At 38.7% G+C, this 24,801-nt stretch overlaps 1 long non-coding RNA gene across 1 annotated transcript in view; it reads left to right on the top strand.

Annotated features, from left to right (window-relative positions):
- The window catches only part of LOC141778523 (uncharacterized), a 130,785-nt gene extending 119,378 nt beyond the window's left edge, over window positions 1-11,407 (top strand). Inside the window, exon 5 of the long non-coding RNA XR_012596094.1 lies at window positions 9,607-11,407. This is a non-coding gene — a long non-coding RNA (uncharacterized LOC141778523). The remainder of the gene's footprint in view (window positions 1-9,606) is intronic.
- The last annotated feature ends 13,394 nt before the right edge of the window (window positions 11,408-24,801 follow it).

Genomic DNA, 24,801 nt, shown 5'->3' with positions numbered 1-24,801 from the left:
TAATTCACAGCAAACAATATTCTGTCCTTTGTTATAATACAATGAATACAATGAAGCCATACAAACTGCAACACAAAGCGCATGGCAGCTGTACAATCAGCTCAATTTCAATCACTGTCTGGGATTTTTAATTTAAAGGTCTGTAATTTTATTTTGACCACAATAATCTGCTGTATATCGGCACACATCATTAAAACCTTTCACTCAGAGATAATCAGCAGTTTGTGTATTTCTCAATTAATCAAGATTTGAAATACAGATCTTTTTTTATTACAGTATTTCTGAAAAAAGCTGATTACAATCCTGAAAGCATCTTCTCTGTCTAATAGACTAACTAAACCATAGAGGTCAAATTTTGACCTGTAACTTTCCTAGTGACTGAGTAATGGCTTTTGCACACCATGTATGCGTTTTTAAAATCCGTCATTTGATAAATATCCTCATAAATATAAATATAAATATCCATAATACAAGACAAAACTGAATTAATTAGGTGAGTGCAATGAATGAATGACATTAGCAAGAAGCTATCGTTTAACCTCCTAGAGCACAATCACTACTCACTAATCTTTGGTACATCCTCTGTGTCATCCCCAATTCCAAGCTGTTCTGTAATCACCTGCCACGATCTATCTTTAAATTCTGCATCTCTGTATTCTTTTATTTCTTTATCATGAAGTGCTTTGTGCTGGGAGACGTGCATCAGTCTATCAGATGCCATTTTGGATGACGACGTTGGCACGGACGGTGGCTCTGAGTGGTCAAACAACTCTCTTTTGGCTTTTGACGGATGCGAAGAAACGCAGAAAATCTATGTTCCGAAAACTTTAATGACGGACAAAGTTTCTGAATTTGTAAACGTGATTGACAAAATGTGAGGTCTTACAATTTCGGATGAAAAATACGGACTTGGTGTGCTTAGGCGTGACGTTGTTGCTAAAACTGGAAATAGTATGAAATGAGTATGAAACTTCAGTAATACGGCTGTTAACGTGATAATAATGCGTTAAGGCAAATTTGTTTTAATGCCACTAATTTCTTTAACGCATTAACGCAACTTTAATTTTTTAGGTTGTAGCAGTCTGTGTTTAAAAGCTAGAGTGAACATACTGGTATCACATTAAACTAAAAAACCTAAAGAATCCATTGGTACCAACTGTGTCATTCTAGCTTGTTGCGAAGGAGGTTAAATAACGCTCCAAACTTACGCTAAATTTAGGTGAGGAAAAACTGTCATGGCCATTTTCAAAGGGGTCCCTTGACCTCTGACCTCAAGATATGTGAATGAAAATGGGTTCTATGGGTACCCACGAGTCTCCCCTTTACAGAAATGCCCACTTTATGATAATCACATGCAGTTTGGGGCAAGTCATAGTCAAGTCAGCACACTGACACACTGACAGCTGTTGTTGCCTGTTGGGCTGCAGTTTGTCATGTTATGATTTGAGCATATTTGTTATGCTTAATGCAGTACCTGTGAGGGTTTCTGGACAATATTTGTCATTGTTTTGTGTTGTTAACTGATTTCCAATAATAAATATATTCATACATTTGCATAAAGCTGCATATTTGCCCACTCCCATGTTGATAAGGGTATTAAATACTTGACAAATCTCCCTTTAAGGTACATTTTGAACAGATTAAAAATGTCCATTAACTATGGACAATAGTGCGATGAATCACGATTCAATATTTTAATAGATTGACTGCCCTAATCAGTTTATACGCACACAGAATCTATAACTCAATTAACTTTATATTAACAAACTAACAAACTCACCATTATTCCAATCATTTATGATTTTTTTTTGCAATTTAATATGATTTTTGTTTGTGGACAACACACGCTTTCTTCCAAAAATGGATTTCACAGAACATTCCAAACTTTGACTTATTTTAAGTGTTTGATTTTGTAATAAATTACCAATTAGTACATTCATTTCATAGTGAGAGTAGTTACCAATCCTGTGTTATATATTGTAGTGGTAGGGGAACCCTTTTGATTAGATTTAGATTACGGATTGTACCTTTAACCAGTGGTTTTGCCACAAGTCCAAACTTCATAACAGGAATTTCATCATTCTTTTCGATCAAACTTCTGAAAATATAACTATCTGGAGATGCAGTCCTCCTACCACCCTGACACTAAGAAGTACATACTTATCTTTCATGGAACCTGAAGAGACAAACGATCTGTTCCAATTGAAACACAAGCATTAACATGCTGTCGTGTTTGCAAGTTCATACGATGACAGACGGGTTAACGCATTTGATGCCCCCCACCCAGCCGCATATTAACTACACATCCTGCCACTGCCAGCGTATTGATTTCTCACCCCCGCCCCACCTCTACTCTATTCTTAGGGACATAATGTCACAACATGAGCATTTTACTATTTAGTGTGAAAGAACAAGGAATAAGACACAGTCACCTCGCACATTATTAAAGCATCAAGTTCACTAATTGCGGTTTACACTTTGCAGTTTATTAACTTGAGAAATGTGATATGCGGTGGACAGGTGTGAATATTAAAGCAAAGGGAAAGAGAGACAATTAGTCAGATGTGTTGCTTTGTTGCTATATTACTGAGCTATAATGTAATTCAACAGGGAGAATAAAAAAACATGCTCTTTCAAAAAGTGTTTCCAAATCTCAAATTGTCATGGATTTTTTACTTATTTCCAGTTCATTAACCTGTGAAGCAAAAGTAAAGGAAGATTAAAATGTTCTACAGTAATTCCAGAAAACAACCGTTAAAGCTGAAGTAGGCGAGATTGGAGCAAATATGATTAAAAAAGTTATTTTTATAATACGGTCGCTATATCGTGACAGTAGTACATGAAACAGGTAACCTGAAAAAAAATCCTGTGCCTCTGTGTCCTCCGGTGCTCCTAACGGCATCTGCAAGATTTCACAGACCAGAGGAAAACAAGCAGTAAGAGCTGATCTGAGGTCTGCTGCTGTCTATGAGAGAATCACTATCAAACTAGGCAGCGCTGATCAAATATGAATCAATATTCTGTTACTGTAATGCCTATTTCTCTCCTCAAATGTTTTCAGAAACATCTTGTAGTGCACGGTTTAGCTGTAAAATTAGAAAGTTTATGACGTCGCCGCCATTGTGAAATCTGGTGAAGGAATGCCAAGTTCAGGTCACATGACCGGAGCACAGCCAGTAGGAACGCTCTCTCTCAATGAAATGACATGTGATTGGTCAAAGGCTCCCGTCACGGGCTAGATTTCTAAAGCCTGAAAACAGAGCCATGAGGAGGTGCAGAAGTCTAGTTATCTCTCAGAACACTTGAATTACAATATGCTGAAACGTTATTATTATTAGCACCACTATATTGTCTTTTATTTCTACAAACTAAAACTTTTGCCATCAGAATTTGAAAGAGTTCATAGTCATGAGAAATCTGCACATAGTCTAGTTAGTGGCTTTAAATAATAGAGTTTATTTTTTCCATGCCTTCACTTTGAATTGATTTGACCTCACGTAAAAGAATAGAAGTAATTGCCTACATTTTGACATGCCTTGTGTGAATAAATTTCACTTTGCATTTGCTGTGAAATGATCCAAACACACCAGAATTGGATTGATTTAGTGTTATATGACGGGTCACATGCTGTAGATTACCCTCATCAGATCAGATGAAATAGACCTTCCCTCAGTATCATCAGCTTGTTAGCTGCATGTCTGCTATGATGTTTTCCCATGTCAGCTTCACTTACCCTCAACAAACAGTCACATTATTGCCTGTACGAGAGTTGTGACAGGCTGAGGTCATGGAAGTGTCAGATGTTTAGTAGAATATATTTTTGAAATCATTCTTCAATGTGACTTAAAGCAGCAGTGGGTAGCATTGGAGCAAATATGATTAAAAAAAAATATTTTTATAAAACGGTCACTATATCCTCACAGTAGTGCATGAGACAGGTAATCTGAAAAATATCATGTAAATATCATGCTCCTAATGGCACCTGCAAGATTTTACAGAGCGGAGGAAAACAACCAATCAGAGCCGAGCTGGAGCCTTGCCGTCTCTGAGCAGCTGTCAATCACAAACGGTCAAACTAGGCAGCGCTGATCAAATATGAATCAATATTCTGTTACTGTAATGCCTGTTTCTCGCCTCAAATGTTTTCAGAAACATCTTGTAGTGTACTGTTTAGCTGTAAAATGAGAAAGTTTGCTCCGGCTGGTGGGCGGTGCTTGGTATTTCCTCAACTGATCTTGGCTGCCTTGTCACAAACTTTCTCATTTTACATCTAAACAGTACACTACAAGATGTTTCTGAAAACATTTGAGGCGAGAAACAGGCATTACAGTAACAGAATATTGATTCATATTTGATCAGCGCTGCCTAGTTTGACCGTTTGATCGAGTAACTGACAGTTGCCTCCGTTGAATGAACAGCCAATAGGAACGCTCTCTCTCTGAAATGACTTGTGATTGGCTAAAATCTCCCATCACGGGCTAGATTTATTAAAGCCTGAAAACAGAGCCATGAGGAGGTGCAAAAGTCTAGTTTTCCCTCAGAACACTTGAATTAAAATATGCTGAAAGGTTATTATGGATTTTTTGCCTAATGATGCCAAAAATATTCTGCCTACTGCAGGTTTATTAAAATGAAATACTGTCCATATGAGGAAAAGAGAAGTTTATGGTCTGTAAATTATCTGGACTGGAATATTTCATAACTGTATCCCTCTTCAAATTATTTAGTTTGGAAGTTGCCTGGCATAGAACCAACAAACAGGTTTTATTGCACCACAAACAGAAGCTTTTTTTTCTCTCTCAGCAGCATTACCAACTTTCCAAACCGGGTGTAAAAACTAGAGCGTGACAGCTGCATTTAAATATGAAATAGCTGCAGATTTGGTTTCAGACACCTTGTACTGTGTGCAAACAAAGCCACCGTTTCCACCAGAGAAAAGAGAATGCATTTAAAGCACCTCTTTGTCGTTGTTCAGAACTGTGTTCCCTTTGTTTCCATTTGTCTCTTTTTTTAGGGGGAAAGAATGGGATGAAATATTTTTAAACAGTAATTACCTGGCTGGGATCCGACATGCAGGGATTAATGGGTGACTGCGGAGCACCAGGTTCGGCAGTGTGTTGGAAGGTAAGGGGGTGTGTGGGTGTGTGTGATGGAGTGGTGGTGGCAGTGGCGGGGGGGATGCCGAACACGGAGAACCAAAGACTGGCAGAATTCTGCTGCAAGTGTCTTTTCTTTATCCAAGCTCAAGTCACTGCTTCACGCCAAGTCCGTCACAAATGAACAAGACAGATTTAGCCCTCCCGCCTCATCCCACTCCCTCCAAATCCATTTGCTAAACGTCTGTTTTCATGCCTCCTGAAACAATATTGTTACATGTTTCGGGTTATTTTTACCTTCTTCGCTCTGGCCCACTCTGTCGCACAAGTCGAATTTTCACCGAGGAGTTAAGCAAATCTGTAATCGTGTTTTGTTCAGAACCCTGTTTTGCATGTAATTGACAATCACAAGCAATTTCCGATCAATTCACCACAAAGCACTCGAAACCGCCTGCTCGGCCAAGCTCGCATCACTGAAGTCGAAGAATGCTGCAGTGCACTTTGCGCTCAGAACTCAATTAAGCATGTCCTTGGAGTACAATATCTCTGGATTCTTTAAGTCGTTTGGATAGCGCGGAGAGGCGATGAGGTGCTCTTACAGATGGCGTGCGACTCAGACTGTAATTAAACAGATCAGTGTCTAATACACAGTCTGATATCCAGCAGCAGTGCAGCCAAATCTCTGTGGGAGGAACTTCCTGAGGTTCTCAGGAGGTTCTCAAGGTCGCTGCAGTCACTGCAGATTCTACAGTAGTTTTCTGCTCTGAGGAGCCATGGCTGTGTAACTTTAAGGTCATTTTTCTTTCTGTTTTCATGACTTCTGTTGCTACAGCAGTGAATTGGGCAGTGTTTGTTAATGTTTTACTTTGGCACTGTATAGCTTCTCTGTTGGCAGAGCATTTTGGATGCACTGAATAATAAACCCAAATGCAGTTTTTGGACAAACAAATGGATTTTGCCTTACAGTGTCAACTGTATTCTATTATCCTGACTCCAGTGTGTTTTTGACGCCACTTTCAATGCAAAATCTAAATCTGAATCTCTTTTATTTGTACAATAAACTTGTGAGACATTGAGACATTTTCTCACAAACAAGTTCTGACACAATAAGGCAGAACAGGTTTGAAATTATGCTTCCATTTTAGAGACCGGTTGAATCTTGGTGGGAGATTTTTTGGGAGCACTTGAGTGGGTTTGTTTTGGCATTTTTCCACACTGATATTTTCTTACAAAATGGGTGGTAGGCCCTCTTGCAACTGTGTTACTTGCAAAACCTCAAAAAGAAAAAATGATCCAATGATATTTGTTGTTTTGTAAATTTGTAAGACGCTTTCCTTTGTCCTTTCTCCCTAACTGGAGTCAGAAAATTGGAAAACAAGGTGAAGAAAAAATTGTGTCATTGTACATTTCTGTAAATCATGGATACGTTTTTGCATTCGGTCAGAGCAAATGACGTAGAATATGGAGCGGCTAGTTACGTTACGTTATTATTTGAACACAAACCACGATGTTTTTATCTAACCGTAACCAAGTAGTTTTGTTGCCTAAACCTAACCAATCGTTTCACAACGTTAACCACGTGGCATTTTACGTTTCAGCACGTGTGACCAAAAACATTGAAAATGTATAGTTTGGGGAACAGGATTGGGTTTCACCAGCTAGTGAATTACTGAATCAAGTTGCGCCATTAAAACTTATAAAAAATGTCTTAGCTGGTTAAGACTTTAGTAATGTGTAAATCTGTAGCATATAACTACCACAAAATACAGTTTTAGGAGGGAAGATATGTATAAAAGACTTATTTAACTTGCTAACTGCTAATCCTTTGTAAATGGTATTACTCTGTTTTGTTGCAAACTGTACATGGAGAAATGTGTGTTTGCCAGAGTTTGTATGGAGTGGTGCAGGGGTGATACTTACACATTTTGTTCAGTAAAATAACCTCAGAAAATAAACGCCACTTTAATTATTTTTGGAATGTGAATGCAATTGCCAGAAATAATAAGCTATAGACTATAGACAAACTATACCACGGTGGCATGAGCGCAAATATACGAGTCCAAGTGATGACATTTAGTAGTCTCATTTAGCCACTTGTGAGCAACCGCATTTTTTAAGACACGTAAAACCTTCCAAATTCACAAGTGGGATATTTATTGATGTATTTTTATATTGTAGAACAAAACGTTAAAGTTTCTTATCCCTTATTTCAGGCATCTAACTAAAAACCCATTTAAAAAACCCATTGACTTTGATACGAGGGAACAGGAAGTGCTAAAATGCTAACTCATTTCCGTGTTTTAGGACTCATTCCTGCACCTCTCTATTCATGCAGTTTAGGATGAGTAGAAAGTATTCGATTATGTTACCTAGCCTAACCATATTGGCAAGCTAACATTAGCTTTGTCAGTGAGTTTATCCAGCTATACGTAGCTTGTAGCTGTTACCGGGTGTAAATATTTCCTATTAACAAGTTCAATTAACAACTAGTTTGTGTGGTGCAACCCGTTTTGAACACATACTATACTGTATAATAAATCTGCATCCTCTAGTGTACCATCGCAACATCAAGTAGTGGGAAAAAAATTGATTCACCGATTTTGAAATAGATTCTTTTAATGCCAGAATCGATATATGTGCTTCATTTGAGTCTATGTGAGGGTGGAAGGAAGTTACCGCTTTTATTGTTGTAGTCTGAATAATGTGACGTCATAACCGTTCCGTATCCGTCAACCAAAACAAACCGCAGTCGGCCGAAACGAAAAAGTAGAAAACGTTGGAGGTGGAGGTAAATCTAAAGTGGTAAACTCTAAACATACAGGAAACAAAGGGAACTGTACAAAATACATATATGGAAATAAGATTGATTGGATTATGATTACAAGAAGTATAAAACATTACATGTCCCTTATAAATTATAAAAGAAAATACCAATAATTTGTGAGAGAGATGTCTTTATTCTTTGTTTTTAAATTTTTTCTATAAATATATTGACTCAACACTTAAGTATCGTGATAGTATCAAATCGGGAGATAGGCGTATCGTCCCAGCCCTAAGAGCCACATTAAAAGATTTATGAATACACAAAGTATTTTTGAGCTGAAAAGTGGAATGGTGCCAATTAATGAATTAGACTGGAGTCATTTAACTTCATCAAAAACAATGGTGTGTTAAACTTTTAAATGTAAATGTAGGATATTAATATTCTAGGTCAAAGTCCAAGTTTGTGGGACAGCTCCTTAACAAAGAGCTCGGCTTTCGAATGAATCTCGATACAAAAGCTGACATTGTATAACACCTTAAGATGTTTTTTTTTTAATTAATCACGTAACTTAAAAAGCTTTATATGTCTTGTTTGTTGTTGACGGTGAAATAGACCAAGGGGCTTGATTTAGGGCGAGGCAAAAACTGATAAAAGCTTTCACCAAAATAAATGCATATAGAGTGAATGATGCACTTAAAAAATCAAGGTTGTAGTTTTATATCTTTTTTATCTGTAATTCCAAGCTAATGAATCAGAGTCATTAATAATTTTATGTTTTTTTTAACTTTCCATTTTTTACTTTCTTGGCTGAGATTGAAAAGACGGAACAAAGCTGCCGAACACAGGGAAATCAAAGCACAAACGGTTGGATGGTTAAGACGTGTGAGATTGTCTCGTCTGTCATTTGAACAGAGTCCAGGAGAAGTTTCAAGGTTGCTGAACGCTTCCTGAAAGTCTCCTAAATGTAACAGATGAGTGGCTTTTTGTGTCAGTTGCCGAAATTCTCAGAAATCATTTGATGAAAGAAATGTCATATGACATTTAGTTTGTCTAAAGTTCAACGGATTTTCCTGTTACAATACCAAAAGACACTTCTTAGTGTTTTTATGGTGGCAAAAAAAAGCAGGTTTTAGTAATACAAAGTACTTTGGCTCAAAGTTTTTTTTATTTTCTTTGTCAATAAAAACGACTGTTGTTCATCACAGAAGCAGGATAAATATTCTGGATTTATATCAGGTGATAAAGCAGCAAGTCTCATAATATGCTCCAATAACCTACCTGCTCTAATTACAACAGCAATCATAAAACGTCAGAATGAAAAGCAATATAAACAAAGCATAACATTCAAGACGACAATATTGCCCTGATTAATATAGCAGCGATGGCGTTTGAAGTCATTTCTGTATTAAATGTGGATGCCTCCAGAGTGAAAAAACAAACTTGTACACTAAATTTTGAAGTGAATTTTACTACTTGTGTCAATCTATACAATTTGAAATAAGACACTTTGTTAAAGACAACAAACAAAAAGTGACTTAATTAAGACAATGGAGAAAAAGATGATCACAAAAGAGGAGACAGATATTTTTTGTGAGGCTGTTATCTGACAGTCTGGATGATAAGATCACAGTGAAGCCTTAAGAAATAAGACGTTTTAGGTGGGGTGAATCAAGATCAGCATTAATGTGATCGGTGCCATATGCCAGTATGAATCTAATAGACTGATAATCTCGCGTCTCACTGCAGGCGGAACCAATCTGTGTGCGATAAGGAGCTCACACTGATCGGGCTGCATCGTCACATCGGACCAGAACGTGAAAATATCTCCCATTAGGATCTGAAAACAACAAGGAGAAGCCAGAAAACCGAAGAGAACACAGGAGATGTACAAGATACACTGTGGGGAGTGATAACATCTACGTCTGCTTTGAGCTGTGAAGGCACCTTACTCACGTCTAACTGTCAACACTTTGCTTTTTCAACTTGAATTTTGAAAAAATTAATCATAAATTAGTGTATAAAAGTCATGTTTTCCATAAAAATGCACTGCTGTGGTTTAATTGAACACGTGAATTGTATGTATATGTATTCAAACAATCATGTTTTCTCTTTATGGTTCACTTCCACATATGTTTACATTGCTGACCCTTATTTGACATTTTCTTTGATATGATCAAACAGAGCAGCTTCCTCCTTCCCACTCTCCTTCTCCATTATGGAACAAATTATTAACATCTGCTGCACAGACATCAGGAGAAGTCATGCATGCCTTAATGGCCCCTTGTTTAGTCATTTATGGGTAAGCATGTCATTATTTCAGGATTTATGATCAACCAGATAGAGAATGCATTCTCCCGGAGTTTCACCTAGCAATTATTTATTTAGATTTTTATGGCAACAAAGTTTCCTATCCTCCCTCACTATCCAATTAATGCTGATGATCAAGCATGTCTTAGTGCTTTGGATGCTTCAGCTTTTTGTTTTTATCTGCGTTTATGTCCTTTTGATGGAATGTAAAACATTTTGTGATGAGCCTGTTTTGGAAAAAAAAGCAGTGCATTAATAAGATTGGAGTGAAATGTACAGTATATCCAAGGACAGCCAAAGAATTTAAAGTACGTCTGTGAATAGCACAACATCAAACCAGGTTTTTGATATCTGTATATGTCAAGATGTTTGATTAAATGCTTAATGCTTTATTTAAAAAAGTTCACTCAGATCACTAAAAGGCATCATTTGCTTACTTACTCTTAGAAGTGTCTACCGTAGCTTTGCAGTTGCTTTTGGTTTCATGTGCAAACGTTATTTATCTCTGATTAAAACTATTAAAGGTGCAGTATATAGGATTTTGCAGCATCTAGTGGTGTGGTTGCAGATTGCAACCAACTGACCTCCGCTCACTCATCTCTTTTCAAGACTGCAGTTTCACAAGCATATCGGAGAACCACGGTGGCCTTCAGGTAACGTGTAAAACATGAAAGGCTCTCTCTAGAGTCAGTGTTTGGTTTGTCCGTTCTGGGCTACTGTAGAAACATGGCGGAGCAGCAAGGCGGACTCCATGAAGAGGACCGGCTCCCTATGTAGATATAAACGGCTCATTCTAAGCTAAAGAAAACACGACGAATCTTAGTTTCAGGTGGTTTTTACACTAATGAAAACATAGTTATGAATATCATATTCCATTTCTGCCAATAGATCCCTCTAATTGTTGCACACTGTGCCTTTAACAAAGAGGTCTGTGGATTATCAGCAGTACCAGAATATGAAACATATGTCATTTTTCAATGCTTTGTCCACCACAAAAGAAAATCCATTCATTGTATTTTGGATGAAAGAGTTTATCTCTATAAATGCCACCAGGGCTACGTAACAGCACACGCTTTTTAGTGATTAGGGTGAACAAACCTTTTAGATTTTTATGTATCACTACCTTCAACAAGTGAGGCTCCAATAGAGAGGTCTTATCTCACCTGAATGTTACCCTGTAGATTTAGCCTATTAGCCCTAATGAACTTCTGATGGCCGGTGTATTTCTTCTGGGAATGAAAAACTGAACGGTAGAGCTCCGTCCTGAGATATAAATGTTGGATTGCTTCTTCTTCTCCTTTGTATCCCATAGCTGTGTCCTATGGTTGCATACTACATAATTCTAAGCAGGTTTTGAGTAGTGCGTTCATATTGTAATAGTGACAAGTGTACTGGAAAAATCAGTCGGCAATAATAAAAAAACACTGATTTTTGAGTGTGTTGTTGATGTACGTGAATATTAGTATATACCGTGTACGATTAGTAAGTAGTATGGAATCCGGACACAGCTACTGAGTAGTTGATAAACGTGTTGTGTTCAGTTGATTTCTGGGTTTTGTAGTTCATATAATCCTGCCATTTGCAGGCACTACCATTCAAAGGTGCCAAGTGCATCTTTAAAAATGGCTAAATATACAGCATGAAGAGAGGCCCGACAAGGAAAGTGACATTAGCAAGTAAAAGCAATGCAGCACATGTTATTGATATGTACCTTTTCCCTCTCACACGTAAACCCACTCGCACTCACAGCACTCGCACAACTTCCTGCAGTCACAGCATCTTGCACAAACCTTTCCTGACATTTTGTCCCTCTGCCCTGGAGCAGCCCCGAGGAGGCTGCCTCAGATCAAGGTCATCACATCACTCGGTACCTGAAGCTGCAGCTAGAGCAGTCAATGAATGTTGTACGGCCTGAAAACAGCCCTCACATCTACAGATGAAGAATCTCCCTCCAAAACGAGAGCTGACATGAAGTGCACCTGCTGCTTCAAGATGATTGATAGCACAAAAGCTAAAAGAAACTAGAGGCCGTCTTACGAAGGGATCACACCAGACGCATCGCCAAATTGGGCCAGGGGCAGAAAGTGCTTTTACTGACCCTCCTATTCGTGTTGCGATGGAACTATGTATTTTCCTTCAACCCTGCCTGGTGTTATCTATTGGGTAGACGACGTAATGTGTATATTGCATCTATATCTTTGTTGATCTATTTTGTATACCGTTGTTTATGGTGGCAAACCAGCCTAATAAAGTTCATCCTATCCTACTCCCCTTCTTCTAGCACCCTTGCTCGGACCACACCCATCTTCGAACTGTGCCTTCATTTTGATCTGGCTGCAACTGTGACACTACCAGGTTGGTAAAATCTGTCCACAGACAGACAGACAGACAGAAATATAAAAACCTGACAATGTATTCAAAACCTCTCTGGGGTAGGTCCCGCTACAGTAGTTGTCTTCAGGACATACACTAAAGTGGGTGTAGTCATCATTACGTCACCCATTGGTTTGCGGACTGCTGTTCAGAAGCCTCGAGTTTGGCATTTTTGCCGTCACCATCTTGGTTTCTTGGAACCAGAAATGACACGAGAGGGTGGAGCTAAGTACAACTGAACACTGAATAAGACATTTTTAGGCGACCAAGATGTTACGATTAACTTTCATGAACTGAAAACACACTGTGAAAGAGTTAAAGTTGTAAGACGTAAACGCAGACAACTCCCAGACCGGACAACGCCATGGTAGCGACCTGTCAATCACAAGGAGGCCACGCCCTAAAGCGTACGCTGCTTTAATAATTTATTAAATGAACATCATGCTGTATTGAAGAAGACCATAAACTCATGTTTACAATGTTTACTGAGGTAATAAATCAAGTGAGAAGTAGGCTCATTTTCTCATAGACTTCTATACAATCTGACTTATTTTTGCAACCAGAGGAGTCGCCCCCTGCTGGCTATTAGAAAGAATGCAAGTTTAAGGCACTTCAGCATTGGCTTCACTTCTCAGACCCGGAGTTGACCTCTGCTCCAGGACTACATTTCACCATGATGACACACACACACAGACCTACAAGGTGAAAACAATAACAGACACACACTGTCACGGCTGGTAATCACTCTCTAGATGATCTCAGTGGATAAAATAAGACCATTTGCACACGCTATCTCTGCAATTCTGTCGTCACTAAACAGTAAGGTGGTGATTTCTGATTCCAAAATGAACACAGAATTTCAGAGATGAATTCCCGTCTTTGGCAAGTTGTAGAGGGAAGGCGAGGCCTCTCTCTGCCTTGAACCAAAATGAGGATGCACAGAGGGTGTGTGGGGGGTTTCATCGCAAAAGCCACCATCTGGTGTCAGCGCGTGGTGTTGCTCACCATGACCAATTGTGTCATTAGATTATTGAATAATTAGAGGAGGGATCATGTCTACCCAGAGAACATGCCTTTCAAGTGTATTAGTGTGTGTGACTGAGGTCTTGATCACAAAGAGCGGCATTATATTATGCAGAAATATGTTTAGGGCGGAACATTTTTTATAACTGAGCAAAGTTTGAGACAAAAACATGCACATGCATTATCTCAAAATGACAATAAAACATTTTGTCAGGATAAGGTGTAGTAGTAAAACCCTTAATATGAGAATCTAAATCCCAGTTTCCCTGTGTAGTCACATACCTCCCTGTGAGTAGAGTGTCCCCGTTGAGTTGAAGGAGGACTTTAAATGAGTCTAAAGTTGCTCTGGGCAGTGCGGAATCTTTTATTAATGAAGGTTGCACTTTGTCTCAGGTGAAATCGTCTCTAAAACGTCAAGGGACTTTCCTTTGAAGCCACCCGCTGCTACAACACAGAGCTCAGTGGGTTTATCTCCCATTTTAGATCATACATTTACCGTTTAATTTTAGGAAACTGTGGTTTAGGAACCATATTTGAGGCCAGGTGGGACAGCAGAATGAAAATAAGGATATGTATGAAATCCCAGACTATTATAACGGAAATGAAATTAGTGTGGGGAGGCTCTTCTCAGATTTAAGTCTGAGTAAAGCCACAAATCTCAGATGGAAGAGAGTGATCACAAAATGAGATATCCACCATTTGAAAAGCTTGACACCTACAGTACTCCTACAAAATGGATGTTAGCATGAAAATAAAGCACATTATGGTCTACTGTTGAAGTTACAAGTCATCTTGAGACAACTGATTCACACATAGCTCAATTTTCTCCCAAGTTTTTAAATTTTTTTAAATGATGCAAATATTTTTGGAAAGATCTGCAGAGCTACTGGAACAGGACTGAACTGGGAGAATCATAATAACATCAGCATGGCCAGTCTCCACACATCCACAACAGACCATCAGGTTAAAAGGAGGAAACAGTTTTAATTTTTTTTTTTTTTTTGCTAAAATAAATAATTGGGTAGGATCACTGGTCTTCAACAATAATAAATATGAAATACATTGAATCAAACTAATCATGATCATTTATTGTGACATTTTTCTGCAGATAATTTGTCATTGACTCTTGGCTGTTGTGATTGTTTTTCATAATATATATATATATATAAATAAATAAACGATCAGGATTAGTTTGATTCAATGCAGTTCATATTGATTATTGCTGTATATATATATATATATATATATATATATATATTGTCAGTTCATTATTTAATCAAACCAATTGTGATCATTTATTGCCATTACTACAGGTAATTTGTCATAGATTTTTGGCTGTTATTGTGATTATCTTTCATAAATAAAATTGAATATATATATATATATATATATTATTATTTATTTATTTATTTTTTTCAGCTCCTTCATAAATCCAACTAATCGTTATCATATATTGTGATATTTTACTAAACTGCTGGTAGTTTGTGATGGACTTTTGGCTGTTGTTGTGATGATTAGCTTTCATAAATAAAATTTTAAAATATATTTTGTCAGCTCCTTTTTTCCTGGGGTAACCATACCGGAAGTGACGTTTAACGGCGCCACAGTTCACGTCACAAACAAACATTGCTGACAGAGGAACTTTGCAACAGCTCACCTGAACCTGAAATCAGAGATAATGCGGTATTTGAGCTTGTCAAAGAAACACAAACAGCTGGATAACACGTTTTACAGCGTGTTTACTTTGTAAAATCACACAGAAACAGTGTGGTGACATTAATAATAGTCCTGTATCTGTAAAAACACCTGTTGAGGCTGCACTCATCAGTTCACCTGTGAAACCGTGACGTCTTCAGAGACCAGGTGCAGCTGATTGAGCAGCTAGCTGCGTTATCTGATGGATGGACGAGCTGCTGGACAAACAGGTTTGTTACCTAAACAGTTCACTTCATAAATAATAACCCAGACAACGCAAAGTGTGTTATTGTGTGAGTATATATGTTACTCAGTTTATTAGGTACACCTAGTTAAAACTAACTTTAATGCAGACTAAAGGCTCTGACAAAATATATTTTAAAATGTTATTTATGAAAGATAATCACAACAACAGCCAAAAGTCCATGACAAACTAGTTTAGTAAAATATCACAATAAATGATCACAATTATAAAAATATCCAATTGCAGTGGATTAGCAGCTTAAAGTCTCAAAGATTCTAAATACTCAAGTAAAAATACCTCACAATTATAGCTCTTGAGTAAATGTGCTTAGTTACTTTCCACCACTGATGATATGTGTCTTGTCATGATGGTGTCATAGTAAACTTGATGTTATTATTAAACTGATTTATCTATAATTTTAAATGCAGAACATCATGGTTATTTAATGGTTGTAACATTTGAGTTCTAGTTAGATTTTAAGTCAACAAGTCACACCCCTGTCTCCATACTAGTATAAATATACTGGCTCACTACCCTGGTTTGAAAGTTTTCGAAATTAAGTGCTTGCATTCTCCACTCACATTTGACAGTTTGTGGTTTATGTCGTGATCATTGATGTTTTGTTGCACCTGCAAATCAGGAAATATTGCAGACGATGCAGTGACCTTTTCATTTATTTGTGATGTGGTTTTGGCAAAAGCGGCGTACGTGACCCTGTTTATACTGTTCAGCAAGCTGCCAGTCATTGGACAGGAAGTCTCTCAGTTGATCATCTGTCTTGTTCCCTTCGCGCTCCTCCAGTATATATGATGTCCTGTAATTTACCAGTGAAAAGTACAACAGCAATTTATTAAAACATTCTCCTAAAAAATAAAACACAAACAACATTCTTAGTTTGTGTTGTGGGATGCCATTCATGTCTTGAAGCCCTGTGTAGTGACATTCTGGTCGTGTGCTCAGCTTCTTTTTTTTATTTTTTTATCCCACCAGTTTATTTAGAATAGTGAATTAAAGTGGCAGGTCCAATGTCTGTTATCTTGTCATCCGTGCCGCCCTGAGATGCATTTGACAGGCTCTCTGACTCCTAGTCACACGGGTTTTATGGCATTTCAAGCCTCTCGTTGAAATGATTTATGTGGTTGGCACAGATGTTGCTCAGATCCTGATTTTTCATTCAATTACTGAATCTATCTTGCTGTTTTTAATTATGGCTATGAAAAGTCCCATATCCCTCCTCTTCAGCTGCACTCCTCAGCCCATATTAAGGCCCTGAGATAATGTGGCCATCCATGCTGTTGTCAGGTACTCCCTCCTCGTTCCCCTTTCTTCTTGCTGTTCGTTGTTGCGTAGGCAAGATCTAGTAGTTGGGAGGTTGTGCTGTAGCTCAACGAAAACCACTAAGAACTTTATGAGTGAGACATGCAATGACGAGGAGGACCAGACTGTGATAGAGTAATGTACTGCCTTTCATACAGAGGTTTCACACTTCTGCTTTGAATGTATGTGAGATCCTGTTGTCAGTGGTGGAAGAAGTACATTAAGTAAAAATAGCAATACTACAGTGTAGAAATACTCTGTTACAAGTTAAGGTCCTGCATTCAAAATGTTACTGAAGTGAAAATACAAAAGTATTAGCATTAAAATGTACTTAAAGTACAAAAAGTAAAAGTACTCATTTTCAGAATCGTATATAATATATTATTGGATTATATTTAATGTGTTCCTTTACTTTATATACTGCTGGTAGTTTAATAATTTATTAGTTGATATATATTTTGCATTATTGATCTGAATATTTAAAGTAACTAGTAACTAAAGCTGTCATGTAAATGCCGTGAAGTTAAAGTCCAATATTTGCCTCCAAATTGTAGCAGAGTAGAAGCATATCGTAGCATAAAATGGAAATACTCACGTAAAGTACAAGTACTGCGAAATTGTACTTAAGTACAGTACTTGAGTAAATGTGCTTAGTTACATTCCACCACTGCCTGTTGTCCTTGTGTGTCAGACATTTTTTGGATTTTCAGTGCAACATGAATTCAATTGTGACTCTAATTTAGTTAAGTGAGGAAAGAGGAATGTCCACTCACTGTTGTGATGCCTTTCGTTTATGTAATTTCTGGTTCATGTCCAGCTACTGTGCTGAGTATTTTATAAAATAAAATTGTGAGTGCATTATTATTACCAATACAGGTGTAGATCAATGGGTATTTAGCAGTAACCATATAATTGAAATCCAATTTTTATCAATTACAGAAGGCTTAATAACAGAAACACAACTCTGTAACACGGTTCAAAAGCACGGTGCATCCTCAAAATCATCATATAGTTGAATCAACACCTCTCTGAAACAACACAACACAAACTGAACATTATAACCTTCATGAAGCTAGAATTTAATTACTAGATAGCTAGATTAATAGACAATGAAAGTAATCGTAAGTTGCATCCTTATGTGTGTTTATTGAACAGTCCATGCACATTTGAAATGCATGAATATTTTTGCACAGTTATTGAAGTACACTTCTCCAATATCAAATGGGATCCAATTTCCTTATACAAGACTCATTGAGGTTTCATCCTGTCAGCGTAACTTTGTTTTTTATTTGTCTGATAGTGTAATGAGCACATTAGAAGTTTGTTCAACTTTTTAAATTGGAGAAATGTGTGTAAATATAAATGAAAAGTTTCTATGCTAAGGTACTGTAACTGTATATTTAGTAAAATACAATTCTACGGTATGAGTAAGCATATATTCCGGGCATGTTTTGCATTTCCCAACCAGACATTTTTCTACATCAATAAGTCGTCGATACCATTAAATATGTGAACAAGTATTTTGACAATGCAGATATCTGAATCCAGTTTATACTGTAGAAGTTTTAGGATATTTGTTCAGCAAAAACTTGTCAGTTTTTTTCCTCTGAACTTTAAAGTGCTGGATTTTTTCCTGTCACTCATTTTGTTTCAATTAAGGGTGTCACTCTCTTCAGACAGGGGCTAACTTGTTCAGAGGCAAATCTCATTCATTGCTTTCCAAAGTTTGTAACACTGCACCCTATTCATCATTCTCACTTTGGCATCTTTGAAATGATATTCAAACCTCCGCAGAGCATTACTCTTGACAGTCAAATGGCAGCTTGTGTGGCATAACAAGATGACTTATCTTAAGTTGATAAGCTAGATAACAAGATGCACATCCTCGGTTCTCGGAAGTGCGCACCGGCAGCCGTAGTGGCGCTGCACTCATCTGAAGCTCTCCTCTCGGTCCTTGGAGTATCAGCTTGGCGGCACACTACCTGCTTCTTTTTTTTTTTTCTCTGAGGTTTTGTTTTTCCTACTTAAGTGGCTGAGCTCTTTTCCACGGTTCCAGCAGACCTCATGCATTTTTATTGCCATCTGGAGAATACCAACAGGTCTTAACAAGGGGGCTCTTGTTGTAAAAACTGCCTACCGTGGAGACGGACTCAGAGTCAACTCGAATCATTTGACTGGCTGTGACCTAGTGTGTGTTTGCATGTCACTGTGTCTGTTCATGTGCATGAGCGTGCACGCGCACATTTGTTTTTGTTTTAAGGAAATAAACAGAAAGAGCTAAGAGAGAGCGTATACTCATATATGCATCAATACATTTTGTTTTGTGTTTGAATAACGAGGAAGCACAAATAATTCTTGTCTCCTCCGTCCTCCCCTCCTCCCCTCCGTCCTCCCCTCCTCCCCTCCTCCTCCCCTCCCTTTCCCAGGAGCACGAGAGTTTGATGGGCCATCCCAGACGCCGGTTGACATTTTGTCCCCAGTCCGACCGGATGCCACATAAAAAATTCACTCAGCCGAGAAGCCAGGAGGAATACCCTTCTCCCCCCCCCACCCTCAGCGTGTGCCTCTCAGTGGGGAGTGCAAGGTGAGCAGAACTTGAGCTTGTCATGGCTGCACGCCTCTGACAAACATAAGTAGATGCTAATGGCAAAATCGTGACAGAGCAGAGTCCCACCACCATATGGCTAATTGCCACAACAATATCCTCTGTGTTATTAATCACGTTTTCATAGTGTGCCATGATAATTGGAATAATTAGGAGGGGAACAGGCACTGGGATGCCTCTGCTACATCCGTTGCTTGCTAAAAAAAAAAAAAAAAAAATACAAACCCTGCAAAAAATGTCACTTTCCCTTTCCTTGTCCCCCATGTTCGGTCCTCCCTTCTGCCCAGCAGCATTCGCATTCACCTTCCTCCCCTTTCTTTTGCCTCACGCTTCCTCTTTTTCTTCCTCTTTCCTTACTCTCTCGTTCCCTCAGCCTTCTTTACCTCGCTAATCGCTCTCCAGCTCCCCATTTCCCCATCTTGTTTACAGTTTTGCTGTGAAAAATGAAGTTGATAATTAATGAATACAGTGACGTGGGGACCTTGGCGGTGAGTAGTTGTGGGGTGTGGTGGGGGCATTTCAGGTAGCTGAATGAGGCCACATGCCCCACTGAGTCTGAACAATGAGTGTTTGGGGTTAACCCTTTGTGGGCAAGGCGGTTGCTTTCTCAGCAGTTTTTGCACAGTAGTAGTGGTGGTTGTCAATTTGTGAACCAGTTTGCTTTAGGGCTGAGCAATATGACAATATGTGTTGTCAAAATGATGATGATGAAATGTTTATTGCACATAATTTTCTATATTTCTTCTATATTTAGGCCGATATCATTCATTCAGTATTCATTTTGCGCTCAAGTTCTTCAAATGGGAAAATACAAAGTACTTTTCATTAGAAGTACTTCATGTATTTAATTCACACAGGCATATACAAATATAGGCTTTACCATGTGATTATTTCATATAGACTATTTTTTATTGTTTTATCAGAAAACATACTATATTGTGATATACACTCACCGGCCACTTTATTAGGCACACCTGTTCAATTGCTTGTTAACACAAATAGCTAATCAGCCAATCACATGGCAGCAACTCAATGCATTTAGGCATCTAGACGTGGTGAAGACGACTTGCTGAAGTTCAAACCGAGCATCAGAATGGGGAAGAAAGGGGATTTAAGTGACTTTGAACGTGGAATGGTTGTTGGTGCCAGATGGGCTGGTCTGAGTATTTCAAAAAACTGCTGATCTACTGGGATTTTCACGCACAACCATCTCTAGGGTTTACAGAGAATGGTCCGAACAAGAGAACATATCCAGTGAGCGGCAGTTGTGTGGACGGAAATGCCTTGTTGATGTCAGAGGTCAGAGGAGAATGGGCAGAGTGGTTCGAGATGATAGAAAGGCAACAGTAACTCAAATAACCACTCGTTACAACCAAGGTATGCAGAATAGCATCTCTGAACGCACAACACGTCCAACCTTGAAGCAGATGGGCTACAGCAGCAGAAGACCACCCGGTACTAGCAAGGTGTACCTAATAAAGTGGCCGGTGAGTGTATATATATCGTTGTCAAAATATGAAAAGACCTATATCTTCATAGAAGATTTTGACCATGTTGACTAGCCCTAGTTTGCTGTATTGTCCTCAAAAAGTAGAAGAATTGTAGATTGTTTCTGTAGAAACGGAGGTCAGTGAGTCATGTCTGAGTAACTGTTGTGGGTAAAATGAGTGTGAACTACGTTACTTAATCAGTTAAAAAATATTTGTTTTAAATTTTTTTATTAAATCAGACTAGGTTTTGTAGTTAGCATAAGTAATAAGTACTCCTCAAGCACTCCTTTATAACGTCCTGTTGGCTGTGATTTACTATCGAGCAATCCGCTGCTGTTTGGCCCATAAATCTCCCTGTTTATTCAGGAGCAACCTTAATGTCTCAGCGATAGCCCAGACATTTTGAAAACTTTATTGATTCCGACAGCGAGTCAATCAATAGGACATCTGTAGCATTAGAGGGCTATTTCGGTTGTCTGGGCTCCCTCTGCCAAAACAGTCTAAGAGAGTGATCCAACTTTTCTGGGCAAGCCCAAATGAAGATGTCTTTCCTTCAGCTGCGTGACCTCCATCTGAAAAATAATGAGCGGACAGCGGAGATACAGAGATGGAGATCATCAGTGGGAGTAGGAAGGAGTAATCATAGATAGGCAAAGGGAGTAAATAAGGTCTAAGTATGCTGCATCAGTGGTCATGGCAGTGATCTATGAGAAAGATAAGTCCTTGTTTCCACCAACATTCTCCATTTACTTGAAAATCACTGCTCAGGTACTTCAGGCTGCATTTCCATCACTATTATTTTTCTTATAATAACTTCTTTTTTCTCATGTTGATAAATGAATTAATCAAAATGAATCTGTTAATTGACTGAAACTGGGAAATAATGAGAAATAAGGTTGAAAACCAATAAAGATATTCATAAAGTGATACATAATTTCTTGACTGAGCAGCCAAAATAGCTAATAGTCAAGGAAACTCTTATGAGTTGTACTGTCTTTCGCACACAATGTGTGAGTGCAGTCACTTAAAGGGATAGTTCAGATTTTTTGAAGTGGGGTTGTACGAGGTACTTATCCATAGTCGGTGTGTTACCTACAGTTTACGCCCCCAGTTTGGAGAAACAGACCGGAGTACCAGCACGTGAGCAAAGCAATGTACTGCTGTGGACAGGGGACGCAGCAAAATGCATTTTAGCCACCTGAAGAAAGGCCCGTTTTTTTTTGGGAAAATAGTTGTGGAATTCCTTTTTTATGAATACTATTGAGCAGAGTCTTGACGTATTTTTGGGAAAGTTGGATCAGGTTTACAGAATCACTTGTTGTATATTATCATTTCACTGTTTTTCTCTAATCACTCCGAAGGTCTCCATAATGACTAGACTTTCCATTTAAGCAATTAGCCTCTCTAGGGCACCCTGTTAACACCATTCACACCTCCCTCAGTATCGCTTATCAACACTTCAGATGACACAGCCAAAGACCAAGCTATTTTTTCACTCCCCACTTCCCACTCATTCAGTTCTCTTTTTCACAGCTCTCTCTCTCTTTCCCCATCACTCTTTCACGCTGTCATACATGTACATGTAGCCTACATGCATGCAAACACACTTACTCACATGCACATTCAGGCACAGATGCCCACACCTCACCAGTCTCTGAGCTTCAATTCTTATACAAACATTTCTCTGGAGTGAGAAATAATTGTATTGGTTGAGGTGAACTTCAATGCGCGAAGCATGTGGTCAAGAACAATTGTGTGGACTTGAACGATTCTGTATCTCTGATCGCTGTGTATCACTGAGTGCGGAGCTTTATACACACACTCTGTGTGCGAGGAGCGGAGAGACGGCACTCGGCAGTCCGCTAGCTTGTTGCTCTCGCTAACAATATTAGCTGCTCTGATTCAACAACGTTGAGCTGAAAAAAAACGTGCATGTAGGCTGAAATTCAAGCATGGTGTTGTTGTGTAAGGAGATGCAGTGCCTTAACGTTAAACCAAGTAAGAGTAGGAGAGCTATGAGTAAGGAAAAGTAACTAACTAACTAAAGTCCGCTTGCCCCTATAGACTAATTCATGCAGTGTAAACTGCCACAGGCTTTCAGGAAGTGTCCTGTCTGAGAGCTGCTATGTGAAAACCTTATTTTTGTAGATTACAGCACACTTGTAATGCACTGCAGAAGGATTTCAGTTTTGTTTTTGTAATGATTATGTACTGAGGTGGGTCACACAGATACTGGTATTAAAAAGATGCAGATTTTTATATTGCAGATTATTGTTGTCTGATTTTTTTAAACACTTACTAGATAAAAACAGGTTTCAGATTTATCTGACTGCTTGTATTAATTGATGAAAAAGTAGCCGTGTGCAGTGATATAGAAAATCGAGGATGAGCTACATTGAGATGCACCGAGAATCGTTGTGTATTCGAATCGTTGACAGGTGAATCGTAATCAAATCGTGAGGCCAGTGAAGAATCACACCTCTACGGGATATGTTTCTGTTGAATGCTAACAAATGACCATTGTTCCCATTTCAAATTTTTCTTTTAATCACCTCCTTAATGATCCTCAACACAGAATCACAGGAGTCTCCTGGATAATATAACCATGCTATAGGTTTATGTTACGGCCACTGGTTTTAAATCATTTCCACTTCTAACACGCCAAAATATGCAGCAATGTGACAGCTAAGATGGGGAAGAAGAAAAGATGTTGGATTTAAATTACTTATAATAATTGCAGTTTTACTAATGGTTTATGAGGTAGGAAATCCATTCAACACATTTGATTGAGCTCAAGGATACACTCAATGAGTGAATTACACTAAATGTTAACATAACTTTTGTTTGCTGACAAAAAAAAACCTCTACAGAGAACACCTTTTAAGCTGCAGATTGTGGAGGAAGAGTAATCTTTAGCTTCTGCCCGTCATTAGCGTTGTGTGTAACATGATTTTAAGAAGTTTCTTGTGAGGTGAATACCACTTTTTATGAGTTGACTCAAGGCTAAGTTATTTTTACTTCCAGAAGATGTACTTGTGTCAGCATTGGATGCGTTTTTTCCCGTTTTCTTACCTGTTGCCACTTTCTCTGGACTTCAGTCTGTTGTCTGTCGTTCTTCGGTTCCGCAAACTCAGGTTATCTGAAACAACCTAATTATTTGGGCCTCTTCAGCATCTGCTTTCAAGAAATGTTTATGACCCGACTGCGACTCCAATCTGTCACACAGACATCAAATACTTGACGTTATCTGTTTATAGTTGTCTTACAGACGCGCGTGATATATGCTGAGTAGGCGGAAAAGAATTATGGTTGTTGTATAGAATCGGGAGGAGGGGGCCCGGGATGCTCCTCTACCCCCCACGTTGTCATTTCAGACAGTTATGGACCCAGAAATGGCAAAAAGCAGCTGCTCCTCTGACCATAAAGCCCTGAGCCGAGCCCTTAATTGTTCCTGTGTAGAGAGGGAATTATCTCCACCCAGGCCCACCCTAGGGACCAGGAGATGAGGAAGGAAGAGGAGGCAGGAAGAGGAGGGGCAGGAGGGGACGTGTGGATGGACGAAATGGCAGGATGGATGGCGAAGGTGTGGGCAGATTTTGGCACAGCCACCTGAGGGAGTGGGCGGCAGGTTGAGAAGTCTCCCTCATTCACAGCTTTTCTGAAAGACTTTAGACTGAAACTGGGTCATGACTGAAATCAGGGTGCTGTGTATGGATTTTCAATGTTGTATGTAGGCTGGTACTTTGCAGGTTTATATTTTAAAACCATAGGTTATTCAGGATAGTGCTTTTCAGATTTAGATTAGCATCGTTACACTAGAATAGTTCCATGTATTGGGCATGGAAAATGCTTGTTTTTGATTGGTTGGCAAACATTTCTTGGATAGG

This window comes from Sebastes fasciatus, chromosome 12, assembly GCF_043250625.1.
Source record: "Sebastes fasciatus isolate fSebFas1 chromosome 12, fSebFas1.pri, whole genome shotgun sequence".
Taxonomy (NCBI): Eukaryota; Metazoa; Chordata; class Actinopteri; order Perciformes; family Sebastidae; genus Sebastes; species Sebastes fasciatus.
The sequence above is the reverse complement of the archived record's forward strand: the minus strand, read 5'-3'. Positions and strand labels throughout refer to the sequence as shown.